Source organism: Zerene cesonia, chromosome 26, assembly GCF_012273895.1.
Source record: "Zerene cesonia ecotype Mississippi chromosome 26, Zerene_cesonia_1.1, whole genome shotgun sequence".
NCBI lineage: Eukaryota > Metazoa > Arthropoda > Insecta > Lepidoptera > Pieridae > Zerene > Zerene cesonia.
The window spans coordinates 4,850,787-4,869,894 of record NC_052127.1 but is presented as its reverse complement, the minus strand read 5'-3'; the positions used below and the strand labels follow the sequence as shown (position 1 = coordinate 4,869,894).

At 33.3% G+C, this 19,108-nt stretch overlaps 1 protein-coding gene across 1 annotated transcript in view; it reads right to left on the bottom strand.

Annotated features, from left to right (window-relative positions):
• Positions 1-19,108, bottom strand: part of LOC119836986 — an 82,226-nt gene that overhangs the window by 30,180 nt on the left and 32,938 nt on the right. The gene's annotated exons all lie outside the window — the stretch shown is intronic.

Here is a 19,108-nt window from a genome sequence, read left to right as displayed (position 1 = left end):
CAGATTCGAAATTCAAATGTAATATTTTTTTATAATTAAGTGTAACAGTATTTATGGCCAGACTAAGTATAATATAACTATTACTAATAAGTCTTGATTTTCTAACGTATCTTTTATGTCCATGTAATTTTGTTTTGCGTTGCATTGTGTTTTTATGTTTTGTTTGTTATAAATAATGTCTTACTGATTTAGGTTTAACCATCAACCAACTTCAAAAAAGAAGTCCTGAATTCAAACATAGAACTTGTGATGATGAACGATGCGGTGATGATTCTTTTTTATTCATATAAAAGCTGGGTGATTCCTCTAGCAATTTGTAGGTGGTAATGATTTTTAGGAAAACAAAATTATCTTTAAAAATAGTATCATATTAAAAAAGTTAATAACGAATTATGCAATAACAAATCACAACTTATCAATGAATGAAACGCTCGAAAGTGTCTATAAGATAATGAGCATTGACCAACTAAGCATTCCAAACAAGGAGCGTCTGATTGCAAAGATATCTTCATTGTGACAATTCTTTGTATGCTTATTAAACACCGTGAATTTTATTATCTGTATCCGTAGAAAATAAAAGACTAGTCACCCTATCTAAGGGCCATATAAGTGGAATCTTGTCTATAGCGGTACCATTTTTGCAACGTCGCCACTATATTAGGACCCGTTTTCCTTTACAGTTGTGTAAACTCAGCCAATGCGCTTTCACTTGTTTTGTTAAAGATTACTCTTTGCATTTCATAATCGCCTGGTACTTATGATGATAAGTGAAGCATCTGTTTTGCTTATATGCGCCGCAAATACGGGCGTAATCGTTTACGATAACATAAATATTATGAAAAATGATGAAGATAGAACTGAGGTTTAGAAATACGTTTTATACGAATAATGGAAATATTTTCATAAGCAATTTTGTAAGTTCTTCACGCTAGTTTAATTAACATTAATTCATTGATTGAAAATATATAAATTACTACTCCTACCTCTATCTAGCTATAATTATCTTTATGACGACACTAATTAAGTGTTTTTTCTTATTTTCTATCTTGCACAACGTAAATTGTTTCGCTAAGTTACCAGGAAACAATCACACAGTAGAAGTACGTTCGCACGTTGATAGCGATTGTTCCTTGCCAAGTGAAAACGCCCGGATGTAGAGTTAATGTCTTTTTATCTAACTAGTACGTTTTTATGCTAACCTGGTACTAATAGCTGTCCTAGTTATTTTTATAATCTTACCTCATCACTTTCTCTGGAGTACTTACTATGTAGGAGTATTTTTGGGTACAACTCTGCCTTCTAGAAAATGTTTTTATTTCTTTAAATTTCTTTATGATCCCTGAATGTTATATAATATGCAGCATGGGCGCAGCCAGGGCGGGACGCTGTTATATATAAGTAAAGATAACTTTATTTAAAAGAAACCTGCTTTAATAACACAAACAAATACGTATTTAAAATTTTATATATATCTCCTGTATACAGAGTAGAGTTATTTTATATCATTTGAAGGACAAGTTCTCAAAATACTAAAAATTTTCACTAGTGGCCACATTACAAAATTCCACCCCATTTATGTCATAGTATGTCCAGGTAAAGTTTTACAGTACTACATCAAGATTTAAGTATTATTTTTAATATTATGTCACTTTAACTAAAGAATTTATAATATTGACGTACTTCATTCAGCCCACTATTTAAACTAACGATTTATAGTTTATGTACTTATATTTAAATCGTGGATGAAGGATGGATAATGGAGTCCACTCAATTTTAAGCGCATGGAGAGCTTCTCAGAGCTTTCTATCACAGTAGATGTTCCTTGGTCCACCCTGATAATTTATTTGGATATGCTACTAGGCGTTTACCATGCATGCTCATAATCAAATTTATAATCAGCTCAATGCTCCTAAGAGCCAGATTGCAATTCAAGAAGTAACTAAAAAAAATACACTTCTATCCACATAAGTACACTGCACCAGGATTCCATCGTAAGATCAACAAATTCTCTACAATATCAAGTATTGGATCGCATTCAAAAAGTACTCATTGCCTGGCATTCCGACTTGATGGTGGCTGCAGGCACTTGTCCGGTTGCAGGAGTATGGGTACTGGATGAGACATTGTTGAGTTAAATTTACTAACTGGTAAAATGTGTTATTTTACTTGTATAAAACATAAGAATGTAAGACTGAACTTGAAGCAGATATTTAATTATTTATTTTCTTTTTAAATTGGCGTGTCTGTGTTTTCTTATTTCCTTTTTTTCAATGTTCAGTGTTATGCCTTTTTATTGTGTGTGTTATTGTATGTGATTAAATGTTTGTCTATGTCTATGTATAATTTACCTAAGTGGTCCGATAGGTAGGAGTTATAAGTTCTTGATTGCTAATAAAAATAACAATATGCATTATGACGTGTAGAAACAAATGGGGTCTACATTTATTCGGTATTTATTTCTTTATATTTAATAGATAGATAAGGATTAAAAGTTTCGTCTGCATATTGTAAACATCAACATACTTAGAAATAGACCTCTCAGTATTTCATAATTTTGTTAATTTTGCAATTACAAAGTAAATGGCTAAATATTTTAAAATCTGGATATACAGGAATTTAATGGAAAGCTTTTAAGCTTTTAATAGCGATAGAGAATTTTCACCTAAATTTGAAAATAAAAAAATTTTGTTTTGTTCATATATTTTATATATTTAATTAGTATACATGGGCGGCTAATGAACTTGGTTTATCTCCCGGATTATCATTGTTTATTATTTATTAATTTATTAGTTAAATTGTTTCATCCAGGACTATTTATCATTGGTGGATAGAGACAGCGTAGTTTGATTCAATTGTCGTTGTTATCTTGATGGAGACGTAGCGGCCCGGTTCGATGCCCGGCAACACGGATATCGGATCTGAGATCAGCATCACACTGGAGATGATTAAGGGGATTTCATAGAATGCTAAGTATGATTCTCTTGGAAACATTAGTTTGTCTTGAAATCGGTTTTATAATTTTTTTATTTATTATTATGGTGCGGAGAACAATCAATGCTTTATAAAATGAACATAAAACCTTTTTATTTCTATATTAATCCATTGTCAGATGCCTTATTCGTCCATTTCTTTAACATCTCCATTGAAATTCCCTTTTCTACGGCGTCAACGCGTTTTTCAAAGTATACCGTACAAGGCATCCGTTTATACATTAATGTATAATTGCCGTATATTTTAATATTTTTTTGTATTTATACTCCAGGTGCGATTCAAGCGGGATTATTTTAAGGGAATTTCAAAGATCGCTGTCGGCTAGACGGCCATTGTTAGTGTGTTATTTATCGAATTGAATTTAAATACGTTTTCGAAAGTTTATTTTTAACGCCAGCAATCTTATGTATATTAAAATACATTGTTTTTATTTAGCGAAAATGCCACACACATTCCAGGAGCCTTATTGAACTATAAGATATTTTCTTAATTGCCATTGACTTGTCCAGTGGCCATGTTCAAAAGAGGTTACATATAACCATAGTAACGTGGAGAGCCGGGTTCAAGTCCAAAAAATTCTAATGCTTGCCCGAACAGAAACAATACATATATGTAATGAATAAAAAACAGAAACACATACGTAACGCATTTACTCTAACTCAAAGAAACACTGTATTTCAAATTATAAAGGCTTGAAAAAATAAACAAAAATTTATTGCGAATTCCCGTGTCCCCTTGTGGGGCAAGGGCATTTAACATCTATTTCACCGATTGATTTACAAACACGCAGGTCACAAAAACAATGTATCGGACATTGTTTTTGTAAGTCCACACCGGGGATCGAACCTAGGACCCTTCGGTTCACGTTCACGCGTTTATCACTATACAAAGGTTACGCACAAGCACATCTTTAAAATTGCATAATTTTGCGAAATTTCTCATCAAATCCACATTTGTGCAAGGATTTGAAATATTTTTTATAGAAAAAAAATATCGTTTAACACACAAACACGTCCTACAGATTATACAATAACCACGAAGGCCCGCAACGGACACGCTCTAAATGATGTGACTTTGAAACCTCAGTGTCACTCGAGGGTGAAGAAACAAGCGGTTGTGTAAACATTTCCTTGGTTTGGGAATTCTTAAATTGCGTAACTTCCGTTTTTTATATTAAATATTTTATTCACTGAGCGGGTGTTATATTATGCACATACAAGTAAATTAAACAATAGATTTAGTAATTACTTATTATATCTGAGCGAATCGTTCCCCACCGTCACTAGATAAGCCTTTATAATAATACCGAATCTTCAAAATAATATTCAGGTCTGATTATAATATTTGGCAATTATTTTTTTAGAAAAATAGCTATAAAATACAAAGAGCAATTGTAGAAGTCAGTCATATTTCATAATTTAAATAAAAAGTTAAATTTTGCCGCCATTACTATAGGAGGTATTCATCCTTTTTTAATACGATGTTTGTATTAATTTACCGATACATAGAAAAGATCTATTCATTACATTCCGTTCAGCCGACTTTCTTTACGCTTCACTTTATCCTGAACTAGCTGTGCCCCGCGGTTTTACCCTCGGAGTACCTGGTGTTATATAGCCTAAAGTCATCCTCAATAAATCGACTTAACACTAAAGAATTATTCAAATATACCAGTAGTTATTGAGATTAGCGCGTTTAACCAAACAAGCAAACTCTTCAGCTTTATAGTATAGATTAAATTTCCATTTGTTTGTGCGGGTTATAATTTTGCTTTATACAATTTAATTTAATATATATTATATAATACACCATTATGTATTTAATACAATTTATACAATAACAAAACCAACGGTAAATCTCTGATAGCTAAAAATGCATATATCACATTCACATACGATATAAAAGCTGTTAGTATTTTCTTGTGTTTGATTTTACGCGAGTATTTATACATTTAGAAATTAAAAACTTTTCAACGGATTAAACGCGATTTATTTATTATATCGAGTACGCTCGCTGTAAAGTATTCGAAACGTTGGGTTAATAATATAATGAGTAAATCGCGTTTAAAACCCGTTGAAAAGTTTTTAATTTCTAAGAGCTGTTATTTAAAAGTAACCACTTTATTTTCATTCATCGCTCCACAGTCTGTACATGGCTGACGCTCGCCCATTTATCCGCAAAGAGGGCTGAAATAAAGCGATACATTCAAGCAATTACACTGACATTCAAAACAACTGGCCCATTCAACTCGTGTAAGTTAATCAACAAATAACAAATTAGCATTGAATGAAACTTTCTATGTACTATTTACTGACGTTTGTAGAATGGGAGTTTGAAAGATTAATTCGTGGATGTTTCCTGAATATCAACAGAGAGTTTTTTGTTTCCATATGTAGAGGAAAATTCATTGCCGGCGATAACATAAAAAAGTATAACACCGGCTATCGCATAGATGATTGTCATAGCACTTCTTTTAAGCAACTTCAAAAATGAGGTCTTCAATTCGACTGTTTTTTTAGGGGAGCGGTGGGGATGACACTTCTGACTATTTACCTCAGTCGACTAGGTAAATAGATTTTGATGATTCTATACTTATTTGGTCGCTGATACCTCCCGTGTGGTATTTATTATACCCTACCCAATTAAATTTACTTTAATTTTGTAAACTTGAAGACGTCTACTTATCTATATTTATTTAAATTGAAACACACATTAACTTGTTACCTTACATTAATTACTTAAACGCTAACTAAATGCTCTTTCATCTTATATATCTCTATATTAATATTACACCTTTATTATTACTTGATATTTTCTGCTTATATGTATTTCAACTATTTACAACAAATACAACAAAGCAGTGGTGGCTCAGTGGTGAGAACTTCGGACTTCAAAATCGATAAGTCAGGGTTCGAGACCGGGCGAGCGTACAGGAAATAAATTGATTTTTCAATTTATCTGCAAATGTGGACAACATCACCACTGCTTAAAACGGTGAAGGAAAATATCGTGAGGAAACCGGCATGTCCAAGAATCAAAAGTTCGACGACATGCGACATCTGCCAACCCGTACTTGGCCAGCGTGGTGGATTATGGCCTGAACCCTCATAGGAGGCCTGTGTCCCAGCAGAGGGAACATATATGGGCTGATGATGATGATGACAACAAATAGGCAATCAGTGACTTTGTTAGTGAGTTGCAAAGTCCTTAATAGTTTATTCTTATTTTATTATCAAACATATTTATTCACGTTCTCTTATTATCCCTTTTAATATCCATGTATGAACTTTTATTTGTTACTAACGCTATATTAAGCCATACTTGATCAATGTTTAATGTGTCTTACAAATAAATATCTCTTCTAGGGAACGCTACACATAATTCAGTATATTTATATATCAGTGTGAGATCCACGCTTCATTGCAATAAGATAACCAGTTAGGTTAGGACTAGTCCTGACGAAATTATAAATAAAAAGTGCGTTTGGTTATTTGTTTATATTTCTTTCACGTCGCTACGGAGCGATTATGTGATAAGATGTTTATGTTTAGAGATAGGAGGCTTATAAGAGTGATATAGGCTTTTAATGGCGTTGTTATTTCTTGTTTCCATGGTAACTACCTTTGACTAGGATGAAGGCGCAGGTGGAAAGCTGGTATATATATAATATGAACGTGCAAGAAAAATGTTTTTTAACTTTATCTCAGTTAATACGATAGTGTCGTTAATTGAGTTTCGTCGGCATTTTTGATAAAAACATAGACATAGCATTGATTAGGATACGCAGACTAAAATTAAACCAAACACACATATGCAGTTAGTACTTTTATGGGGATAGCGTGCGAGTGACGTTTGATTTTTTTTCATAGTTGGCATAGGAGCTGGTGGGTTGCCTGATGGTAAGCGACTACTAATGTCTATGAACAGTATGATTTTGAAACCGCTTTCAAATTGATAGAACTAAACCAAATTTTAATGAATCAAGAACCTTCTCCTTTTCTTCAAGTCAGTCAATCATTAAACTCTAGAAAGCCATATCTTTACCGAATGACATAGACTCTATTACATTTTTATATCAGCTCGACCCGGACAAAGCCAGAGCCGGCTCCCATAACATAATAGGCTCTAAATTCACTTCAAATTCGATTTACTCCGATAATTCGATCATAAACCACGTAATAACCCAATACGAGTCAGGTCAGTGATTTTGTCGTATTTTACGAAACCGTAGGTTGAAACCCACGTAACAGTGATTATGGGTTGAATAAATAATCGTGGATAGGAAGACAGCAGTTATTAACATCGAGCTTAATTCGATGCTGTTTTAAATTATTGCGAAATATACAGCACATTCTTATATTGATTATTGTTTTATTTTATTTTCGGTTGCTATTTATTTTTTATTTCAAAGCGGGCAGCTGGGCTAGTGGTTCACCTAATGGTAAGCGATCACCACCGCCCATGAACATTCGTAAGTAGTGCTTCTGCGAATGCGCTGTACACGTACGTTAAGAGGAAAGGGATAAGGAAAGGATTGCTAACAAGAAACACGGAACGGACTGGGAAGGTTGAGGAAAAGGAAACGGACCTCCGGCTCCCCCACTCACTGTACGAATCACAGTAGCATGCTACTATTTCACGCCGGTTGTCTGTGGGGGTGTGGTACTCCTCCGGTGCGAGCTGGCCCAATTCGAGCCGAAGCGTGCTCGACTGCCACTAATATTATTTGGGGTATCTATACTAACATTATAAAAAGTAGTTTTTGAGTTTGCATATTTTTCGGGATTTATATATAGTAATGCCTTCAGAGGTGCGATCTGAATATTTTTTCACGAGTAACGTAAGTTTATTAAGATCATTTATAAATACACTTATGCTTACATTTAAACATCCGTACATATCAATGTTTTTCTTATTTATTTAATGCCGTAATATTCTTTTCTATTTTCATATTTATTAAACACTATAGACTAATGAAAATCCTATACATGTATTTTCTCAATTATGTACAGACTGCATTTAAGAATATATCATAACTCATAAGAAAACGCATTCAATGAAGCGTAGGATGGGTTATTACTGTTGTTTTAAGCGATGGCTATATTTTATGTTATGCTATGTGAAAACGAAAGTGTTTGCTTTCATTAGCGATAAATACGTAATAGACTGTTTTGCATCTCGATTCGATTATGATTTAAAACAATTTTATACTTTACTCAGCTGTCCCTAATTCATAGGCTATGTTATGTTTTTATTCTAATTTCTGCAAATCTTATTATAGTAATAATAAGGCAGCACGCCAATTTCGACAGAAAAGATCGAACATATCAGTTCGAAATATTTAAAATTCGAATGAAAACTTGGAACGCAGATTCCAAATTGCTAATTGTCGCCGCTTACAAAACCATAGACAATGGTTCCCAGTATGGGACAGTGTTGCAAGTATACAATGCGAATAGTTCCCATGTGGACTCTATGGTTAGAAGAATACAATGGCGAATAAAAATTGATTTGAATAATGTCCTAGATGTCTTGATACATGTTGTGAATAGAAAACAAAGGACTTGGCGGGCGGTTTTGATTTGTTGTGGAAAATTCTTGAAGGATAATTCACCAATAATAATATAACTGCGTAGTAATTATTTTAGTAATAGAAGCAACCCTATTACAGATCAATGTAGGATTGTGAACTAAACTTATCTGATAAAATATAAAAATATATAAATAAATGAAGTGTGCCTGTTACAAAATTAATATCAAAACGATCTATATTTTGGCACCAAAAAATTCCTTTACACTTAGTATCACTATCATTCTTAATGAAGACAAATACAACAACACATATCACACCACTAAAGCTACGCTAAACAGTGTTCGAAAGAAATGCATACTAGGAAGCATACAAACTTCTTAGAACAGTCGGGTATAAAATGTATAAGTTCACCAGTATTTTCAGCTAAAAACCGAGCAACGGTACAATCCTCGTAATATCCGCAGAAACAATCCGGAGATGTGTGCACGTATCGAGTATCGATTCCGGTTGATGAGGTATGATGTACTGTTAGTTTCAACAGACGTTCCTCCTATAGGAATTTCCATTAAAAAAAAAACTAAGTCTTTAAAAAAGTTCCAGATTCAAATGAGGTTTTACCTTGTCCTGTTCTACATTTTATAGTCAATCACTATACCTATATTTGATCAATGTGTGTACAATGAAGATCCTTAGATAATGCTACTGAAGTTGAAATTTGTTATCTCCCGAGCAATTACTGAATTTAATTTATTGCTTAAGACATTTATCCAATTATTATAACAATTACGAATGTTTGTAAGCATGGATGGGTGGATGGATGTTTGTTACTCTTTCACGTGAAAACAGCTTATTTTATCAGTATGAAATTCGGTACAGAGATCTTAGTCTGGATTAGCACATAGGCTACTTTGTTCCGAGTACCATGGCGCGTGTAACAGCTGGTTTTCAATATGGTTAATGCAACATTTCGTAGTCTACATACATTGCATTGGTTTTATTTGAATAAACCACATATTGCAAGTTATTTGAAAACAAAGATATCAACTCCAAAACATCGGCCATTGTTGTGGTATGAAGTGACATCATCTGTTCTATTGTAAATCTTAATTATCGTTGCATAGAACAATACAATTTCGGATATATGGCTATTTTCCACGAATAATTGAATAAGGAAATATATAGATAGATGGCAATGAAAACCTCGTTCTAACCTTAAATTGTTATATTAGATACAGTTGAGGTTGAAGCTTTGAAAACACATAAAATCTTTAATGTGTTCTTACTAAAGATTTCTTTTATAGTATAAAAGTTTAAAATAAAATCTGAATCCCAAGATTGCTAATTTCAAATGCAGAATTAAAGTGGGAAGCTCGACCTTTTACAATTTATGTGATGCGATACATTTATGAATACTATTGATATCAAAATCACATCATAATTTGCAGTCAATGATATTATACTTCTTGCTAGAATCAAGATGTTGTAATTAACTGTAAAATTATTTGTGGTTGTCGAGCACGCTTCGGCACGAATTGGGCCAGCTCGCTCAAGGGAAGAAGACCGGCGTGAAATAGAATTCTGCTGTGTCTCGTTCGGTGAGTGGGGGAGCCGGATTCCCATTACCCTTTCCTTACCCTTCCAGTCCTTTCCTCTATCCCTCTCGTTAATCCTTTGTTAATCCATTCCCAATCTAAAGTCGGCAAGTCGTCAGACCATTTGTAGAGGCGTAATGTCTGCAATCGATCTTACGCCTCTCCCAATGTTTATGGGTTGTGGTAGCGCTTGCCATCAGACGACCCACCATTACCGACGATGACAATAAAAACCTATGTAACAATATGTACTTCTATTTTTGTATGTTTTTATGTATATCTATTGTATATATATATTTAAAAAGTTGTAATCGCACCTATTGCCCATATGCTTAGCGCCTGCCTTAGCGATAAGACCGCCTATTGTGCTCGTGAATGTGAATGATATAATGTATATATATATATATATATATATATATATATATATATATATATATATATATATATATATATATATATATATATATATATATATTGTTACTTTTTATTATCATTTGGTGCACAATAAAGTGTTTTTGTTTGTATGTAGTATTAAATCCCCCGCAGACAGTACGATTATCATGTACCAAGCCTGTCGTATAATTACAATAGAACTTCACTTCAGGTAAGTTCGTTGAATTGTACAATTATTTATGCATTTATACAACACAATTTCATAGATGTGCAAGCGTCGTATCGTATACTTATTTGCGGGAACTACATGAGTTAAATGAATGTTTTAAAATGCTTTAAAATATATGTTCCACTGTTTTGTTTTAGTGCAGTGAATTATACACTATTAGGCATTATAAAACACGCATTAGCTCATGTAGTCTTAAGATAGAGGTTTATGTAATTATTATCGCAAATCTCATCTTAACGCTTGGCGTTTGTTTTACGGAAAATAGATAGCTACAGATGTTGCGTAAACATTCTTTCACATGTTTATCTCGCGTATGTACGTGGTTTCGTGTTGAATAAGTAAGATTCTTGTGCTTTGGGCTAGACAGAGATCAATATCCATATACCTACTATGATCAGTTAGACTTTGGGAGTTGGTACATAAAAATATCTAATGTTAAACAAATGCAATGGAAGTATGATTTACTCAGAGATTGTGTTATACAGAAAGTCTCACATATGGTGAACTATGCTCAATGGAACTTAAAGTTTTACATACGCTGATAGAGTTAAAATACTCAATACACAACGACGTAGAAAACTATTTTTTAACCTGTATGTTCACATCCGCGGTGCGCAGGTAGTCCTACTAACTCCTACTAATATTATAAATGCGAAAGTGTGTAAGAATGTTCGTGCGTTTGTTGCTCTTTCACGCAAAAACTGCTGAACCGATTGCAATGAAACTTGGTACGTACACAGCTGGATAACTGGAATAACATATAGGCAACTTTTTATCCCGATATTCCTACGGGATACGGACTTATGCGGGTGAAACTGCGGGGCACAGCTAGATATTAATATAAGCAAATGCTAACACAAGGCAAGCCGACAGCTTCACTCCAGTCTCAACGTGTTTTAGATCACACTGATAGTAGAAGCTTCAACCGAAAGGGAATGGGAAGGGATTCGAGTCACGTGCGAGGAGTGGGTTTCTAGTAAACACAACTTCGAGGTAACGTATGAGAATATATGTGATCTGCTCGAATTGGGATTGTATGAAATGGGAGTAAGAGAGTCGTGTGAGGAAGACATTACGGAGTGCTTTATATTACAAGTTATTCAATTATCCACTAAAGGATTCGTTAAAAATGTATACACATTATTAAAGTAGTCTAAGCCCCGGCTTTGCCCGTGGTATACGCATTTACTATATAGCATATGTCACTCAATGAAGATGCAGCTTTCTAATAGTAAAAGAAATCTTGAAATCGGTTAAGTAGTTTTTATGTGAACAGAGTACAAACATACTCATAAATCTATCCTCTATATAATATTCGTAAAGTCTGTTGTATATATGTATGATGTTATTATAATACAATAGGAATCAACATATTTGCTTAGCAAATACTTTTGCTATTTAGATTATGGAGAGAAACAAACACATTGTGATATGATATTCGAACAGTACTATAGTATATTATAGTATAGTTTATATATATACTATAGTACAGTAGTCTATTCTACTGACCAGCTAGTACAGTAACATACTAACATAATAAAAAAATGTATTATAGTATCGTATAAACAACCAAATAAAAGCTAGTTCTAGAATATCCGAGCAATTGATTTTATTCACTAATCATTCAATATAATTCAAAATCATTATGCATCCCATTAACACCTGTACTTAACCATACAAACGACCTTCGAATGACCTCTAAAAACAATAATAGGCCATAACTAACACAAACATACTCAATAGGAATAACGGGCGATACAATCAGCTATCTGACTCACACATGTATGCATGCATTCTAATCACGTACATTGTCATATAGTTGTGACGTTTTTAACTGCGCATGAGTATTGAGTGTTATGAGGAATTTATTTATTCTTTACTAGACGCTCGTCCCGACTCCGTCCGGATTCGTGATTCCTGTTAAATCTCATATATTTAATCGGGATAAAAGTATCCTATCACCTAAGTCATCTCATACCCTGTCTGTATATCAAATTTCATCAAAATCCGTTCAGTTGATTCAGCGTGATTGACGGACAAACATCTATATATACTGTCACGCTTATTAGTGTAATTTACACATTTTTTATTCTACAATTGGTCACAATAATTAAGGAAACAAAATCTGTATATACAAATTTTGTACAAATGGCGGTCTTATGGCTCGAAGGCTTTCTGCCAGGCGACCGTCGAGGTTGACGTATGTTATTTCTAATATATACATATATATAAAGCGTAAGTAGGAAATTCGCTTGCGCTGGAACATTATTTGATAACACGTTGGGTTGATTCCAGAACAATCTGAATGGACGCTGTGAAAAACGTTTTTGTAGAGCGAAAACCTTCATCAAATCCTTGTCATTTCGGACTGACGTTTCTCGAATGCTTCATTTGAAGTATTAAAATATATTACAATATTCGAAATTATTATACATTAAGTAATTTATATGAACACACTTTTGATGTTACATTATATCAAGCTTTAATCATCAAACTGATGTGTATAATGAGTAGTTTCTGACCGAATAAAGTCAGACATCTCTCTCATCTCTCATCATACATTCAAAATTCTAACATTTTGGGGGATTATTAAATTTCCTGCAGCGGTGCATGCGCGTTGAAATCTTTTGGCCCAATGCGTTTACAAATGGGTCTACAGCGTCTACGTCTAAAATATTAGATATTTTTAGTTTTTGTAGCGCCTAAAAGCTGCGTAATTTAATCAATTTTATTCGATCTACTAGCCTTGACTTCAACGAAATATTATATTTAATTTTTTCTGAGTCCCCCGGGATCAAACCCAGGACCCCTCGGTTTTACGCTCCTACATCAGCCACTGTACCAAGGAGACGGTCCATCTCATAAAGGAACTATTTAATTCTTAAAACAACAAACCCGAACAACTTATCATTGATACTAACCATTCGGTTCCATCCTTGATTGAAAGGAATGTATGTTTATTTTAACATTCGCGATCGATGTCCCATTAGTCTGACCATATACGGCAAGGGTCGTTCGATTGACCCCAGCCAGTGATCGAACAACGCTTAATAGGGGTGAGGGAACCTTAAGGCTTAATGGTTGATGTTTTGCGACAACTGTGGCAGATTGCTGTGGATTTTTTACACCTCACGTATTGGTTAGAAAATTTAGAAATAATTACAACTTTATGAGTTTACTAGCTGCGCCCCGCGGTTTCACCCGCGTAAGTCCGTATCCCGTGGGAATATCGGGATAAAAAGTTAACTATATTATATTCCAGTTGTCCAGCTATTTCCGTACCAAATTTCATTGCAATCGGTTCAGCAGTTATTGCGTGAAAGAGCAACAAACACATACATATCCTCACAAACTTTCGCATTTATAATATTAGTGGGATAAGATAAATCTTGTAACAACTCTATGTAGTTAAGAATGAATGTAGCAAAAACAAGTATTAAATATAAGAACTGAAAAGAAAATGTTTTGGAAACCACGCATTTTATAGACAGAATTCAACTTCAACAGTAGCAGTAGATATATTATGTATGTAGGTCGAATTATTAAGATTAGCATTTAATGATATAATTATGATACAAAATACAAAAAAATTAAAAGTTCGATGTCATGTAATATCTTCGAACCCGCACTTGGTCAGTCTTCAGAGAAGGCCTGTGTATAGCAGGAACAAATTTTATTTTTGTTTATGTATAACTCTTATAACTAATATACTATAAATACTAATACACTAATACTGTCATAGTTGGCAATGGAGCTGGTGGGTCTCCTGATGGTAAGCGCCACCGCCCATAAATATTTGGACAGGCATAAGGTCAATTGCGCCTCTACAAATGGATTGTCGACTTTAAAAGGAAAGGACTTGGAAGGGTAAGAATTAGGATACAGGCCTCCGGCTCATCCACTCACCGTTCGAAACACAAAGCATGCTATTATTTCACTCCGGTTTTCGGTAGGGCTGTGGTACTGCCCCTGTGCGAGCTGGCCCAATGCGTGCTGAAGCGTTCTCGACTCCCACATATATCTTCGCAATTACCCGCAAGTATTGATATTATTTTAATAATTAAAATGTTAGTTATTACTTTGTTTTACTCAGTGATATAATGCATCTTATATTTGTGCATATTGTAACCTTTTTGAACATGATTTGTAATTGGCCTCACCATGTAAGGCCGTGGCCCTCCCACGCTACTGCTTTTAAAACTAATTGACGTACATGTGTCCTCTACCTAATGTTTATTTGAGGACAAGAGAGATTATACTATTAATATTACAGCTTCAAGGAACTCGAGTACTATATTGTATAGAAATGCATAAGGCCCCGAAAAAAAAATCAAAAATTTGTTTAAAATGAGGCATATTTATACATTAAGTGAAACTAAAAACTGTGCTCAGAAAGTAATTATTTCCAGTCTACAAACTTATAAATTTCGTTTCTGTAATCGCTTTAAAGTACGGTAAAATATGCATCGTCATTATTCGCTTCGCTATTCGCATATAAAAATACAAAACAACCTATAAAAAACCTTATTTTCTTAGCACTAATAAATATAATTGGACACATACAAGTCTACAACTAAACGTGTTCCCATTATGACCAATTCAATGCGTCTTAAATATTACTCCAAAGGATTATCGACACCCTAACATCAATACTATTGACCGTTGCCATGGTTACATATATGGTTAGACAATATTCAAGATGGTCAGTTTACATCTGAACGAGTGTTATAAATACAATACTTTATGTGTATCTATCCACAGGGATTAAATAACTAAATTGGGGATATAACTACTATTTGTATAAATATTTGGCAAAACCTTTTTGCACAATATACTTAATAATTATTATTACATAATAATATAACATTTATATGATAGTAATAAAGACCTTAATCTACCTCCTACAAATATTATAAACGGGAAAGTTTGTATGGATGGACGTATGTATATATGGATGTTTGTTTCTCTTTCACGAAAGAACTACTGAACCGGTTGCAATGAAAATTGGTACGTAGATAGCTGGACAACCGGAATAATACATAGGCTACTTTTTATTTTCTCGATAATCCTACGAGAACTTACGCGGATGAAACCGAGGGGCGCAGCTAGTCCAATATAACTTTTATATTTAGTATCTTGTTGAGATTATAATTCGTTCAACCATCCATCTACAATCTCCAAAAATATAAGCATTCTTAAATAATCACTCGTCTCTTTAGTTTATGGTGTTGACAGAATAACAGAGTTACAGTCCTTTTGTATCGAGTTGATACAGACATACGATAAAATTTCGTCTTTTGTATTATGTTATATGTATGTTATGTTAGTAATAATCCTATCTGTAGTGATCCTATGTGTCATATCATTGTTTTGGAAACAATTTTTTTCTATTCCATTTACTGTATTCATTTTTTACAATAAATAGTAAGAATAAATTCCAACACACACGATTAAAGTAACTTATACACGTTCACAGCCACGATTATACCAAAAACATTAAAATAAAAAAATAATAGGTCACATTTATATTCAACTACAAAAGTAATTAATAGCCAATTAATCTAAACAAAAAATAGACAATTGTAACTTCCGTGAATATTTAATATTTTACTTATAACATATCTACGTAAAACCACCTGTATGTATGTATATGCAATTAAATGTGATATAATAATTAGATACAATAGACTCATAGACTATTTTCTTATGTTTGATTTTACGCGAGCATTATACGTTTAAACTTTTAACGGATTTTAAACGCAATTTATTCATTATATTATATAACCCGACGTTTGGAACAAGTAATCCGTTAAAAAGTCTTTAATTTCGAACTTATAGACTTTTGGTGTTAAAGTATGATAGGTCATTGTTGAGTCAATATTGCCTCTGGCCGCACAAACCCGAAACGTTTATACATATATCTGCACCGCATACGCCAATATATCTATAAGCTTTATTCTTTTAGTGCTTCTCAAAGTGGACGGTAACGCCCCTTTTGGGCGCGGAAGACGTGGAAGCGGATGGCTGATTTACATTTATCCTTAGAAATTTAACATTTAATATTGATTCTAGTAAAAACACAGGATAGGTATAGTTTTTTGAATCATATCTAAATTACCATATTCTCTGTCCAAGTAGTAGGGGGGTTCTGTACGTGAAAAGTAGAAGTTTGCTCAGATTTTTCTATAAAATAACAATACAAATTGGTTACTTATAGATCAAGGATATCAACTAAATTAAAAAACAAACTAATTTATAAAACACGCGTGAATTATGAAGTGTACAATTTATGGTGCTCATAGCATTAATATAATTACTACCAACTATTATATGTAATGTATTCTTCACAATAACACCTGTTGAGTCTATAAAGGCATGATTTATAACTGTAACAATGATATTATTATGAATAATTGCCTGCGGTGTGGTGTATACTATAATTTTTCGCTTGTAAAATTTAAAATATATCGCATGTATAATTATCGCTGGAGGCTCTTTGATCAATGGCTTATGTAACTGGTATGGTCTTTCAAAAATGTCGCATCGTTCATTTAGTTCAGGTCTATAAAGGTGTAAAATATAAATTATACAATAAGTAAATATATATAAAACTCAAAGGTGACAGAATGACTGACTGAGTGACATAATGTTCTATCAACGAACAGCCCAAACCACTGGACAGAACGGGCTGAAATTGGTCATGAGGATTTTCCAGAAAAGAGGATTTTTGCTAAATTCTAACCCCAAGGGGATAAAATAGGAGATGAAAGTTTGTACCATGAAATAATGATGATTAGGACCGCGCGGGTGAAGCTGCGGACAACAGCTAGTTATACTGTAAGTTAATAGTCTTTTAGAACATTATCTTAATTTAGATATTGTGGCGTTAAAGGATAGTTACTTTATAACCTTGAATAGATCCAGTTAGGGCAATTATTTACTGCTACAATTGTATAAATTAGATTATAAAATTCCACGTGAAATTATCAACTTGTTTTCCGATTTAAATTCCGTTTTATTTGCATGATAATATATAAATAATTATCTGTAAGTTTAATCTCTGATTTTATACAGGTTTTACGACAAAAGACACCCTTTTTGATTCATCGAATAATCGCATTTTTTTGAATCGAATTGCAATAAAATTAATACATTTGATGTTTTGTATACATAGATTTATCATACATAGAATTATAGGTTATCTAAGATTTAAGGCTATACTTGATGTAAGCTTATTTTATCCTTTACTGATTGTTTATGTTTTATGTAGTTTTATTAACTATCGCATTTATCCTCATAGAAAACGGAGTAGGTCTACTAAGTTTGAGTGTTTATGCAACTTCTAACTTTAACTTCTTGCTTATCAAACAAAATGGTGATCGATCTCCATTCCTAATTGTTGAAATAATCACACTAATATTATAAATGTAAAAATTTGTTTATTTGGAAGTTTGTCCGTCAATCACACTGAAACTACTGAACGGATTTTGATGACATTTTAGTATACAGACAGGATGTGACTTGACTTGGGTGATCGGATAATTTTTATCCCGATTAAATGCTAAAGGCGGAGCCACAACGAGTGTCTAGTCACCTATATTTACGAACAAGTTAACAAGCAAAAATACACATATAATCTGTCTGTTCGTTATTTTGAAGTTGTTTAAAATCAATACAAATTTGACATAATGAGACATCGTTAGATGGTTAAAGCCTATTTATTGTCCTGTCAATGAAAGAAAAATTCATCATAACCGCTTTGTCGTTACCTCCGACCATGAGGTGAGGTAATGGCTTATCATAATCTACAAAAATGCATATCTAGGAAAACGTTCAAAAAATAATTATCCGATGCACTCGCATAAAATAACTCTTATTGCAACGCGTTATGGTTGCACATCGCGTGTGATTCACAAATTATGCCTACCGCGCCAAATTGTATTTTAAGATTTCGTACTAAGGTCCACGTTTGCACGTATTTCAGATAATCGTTGGAACTTTGATTTACAAGGCAAATTATAGCTTAAGATTTATGACATAAGATGCAATTTTGTGGACGTTTTGAGTTAATAATTTCCAATCGTCCAAGCATTTAGGGCATTGAAGATAATCTATTGTGGACGTTAGCTAACTTCATAATGCCTAGGCATAGATTTCATGTCTTATGTAAATTGCTATCCTTTAACTGATAAGGCTATGTGAAATTTTACTTTTATGCCAGATTTTGATTTTCTTAGATGGCCAGTGGTTTTATTACATTTTGATAGATTCCATTCAATTCGTGTGATGTCGGGCTGTTAGACCCACTTAATAGGAATTGAGACTGTAGACAAGAACTGTAGGTAAAAAAGAAAATGTACACTTTAATAT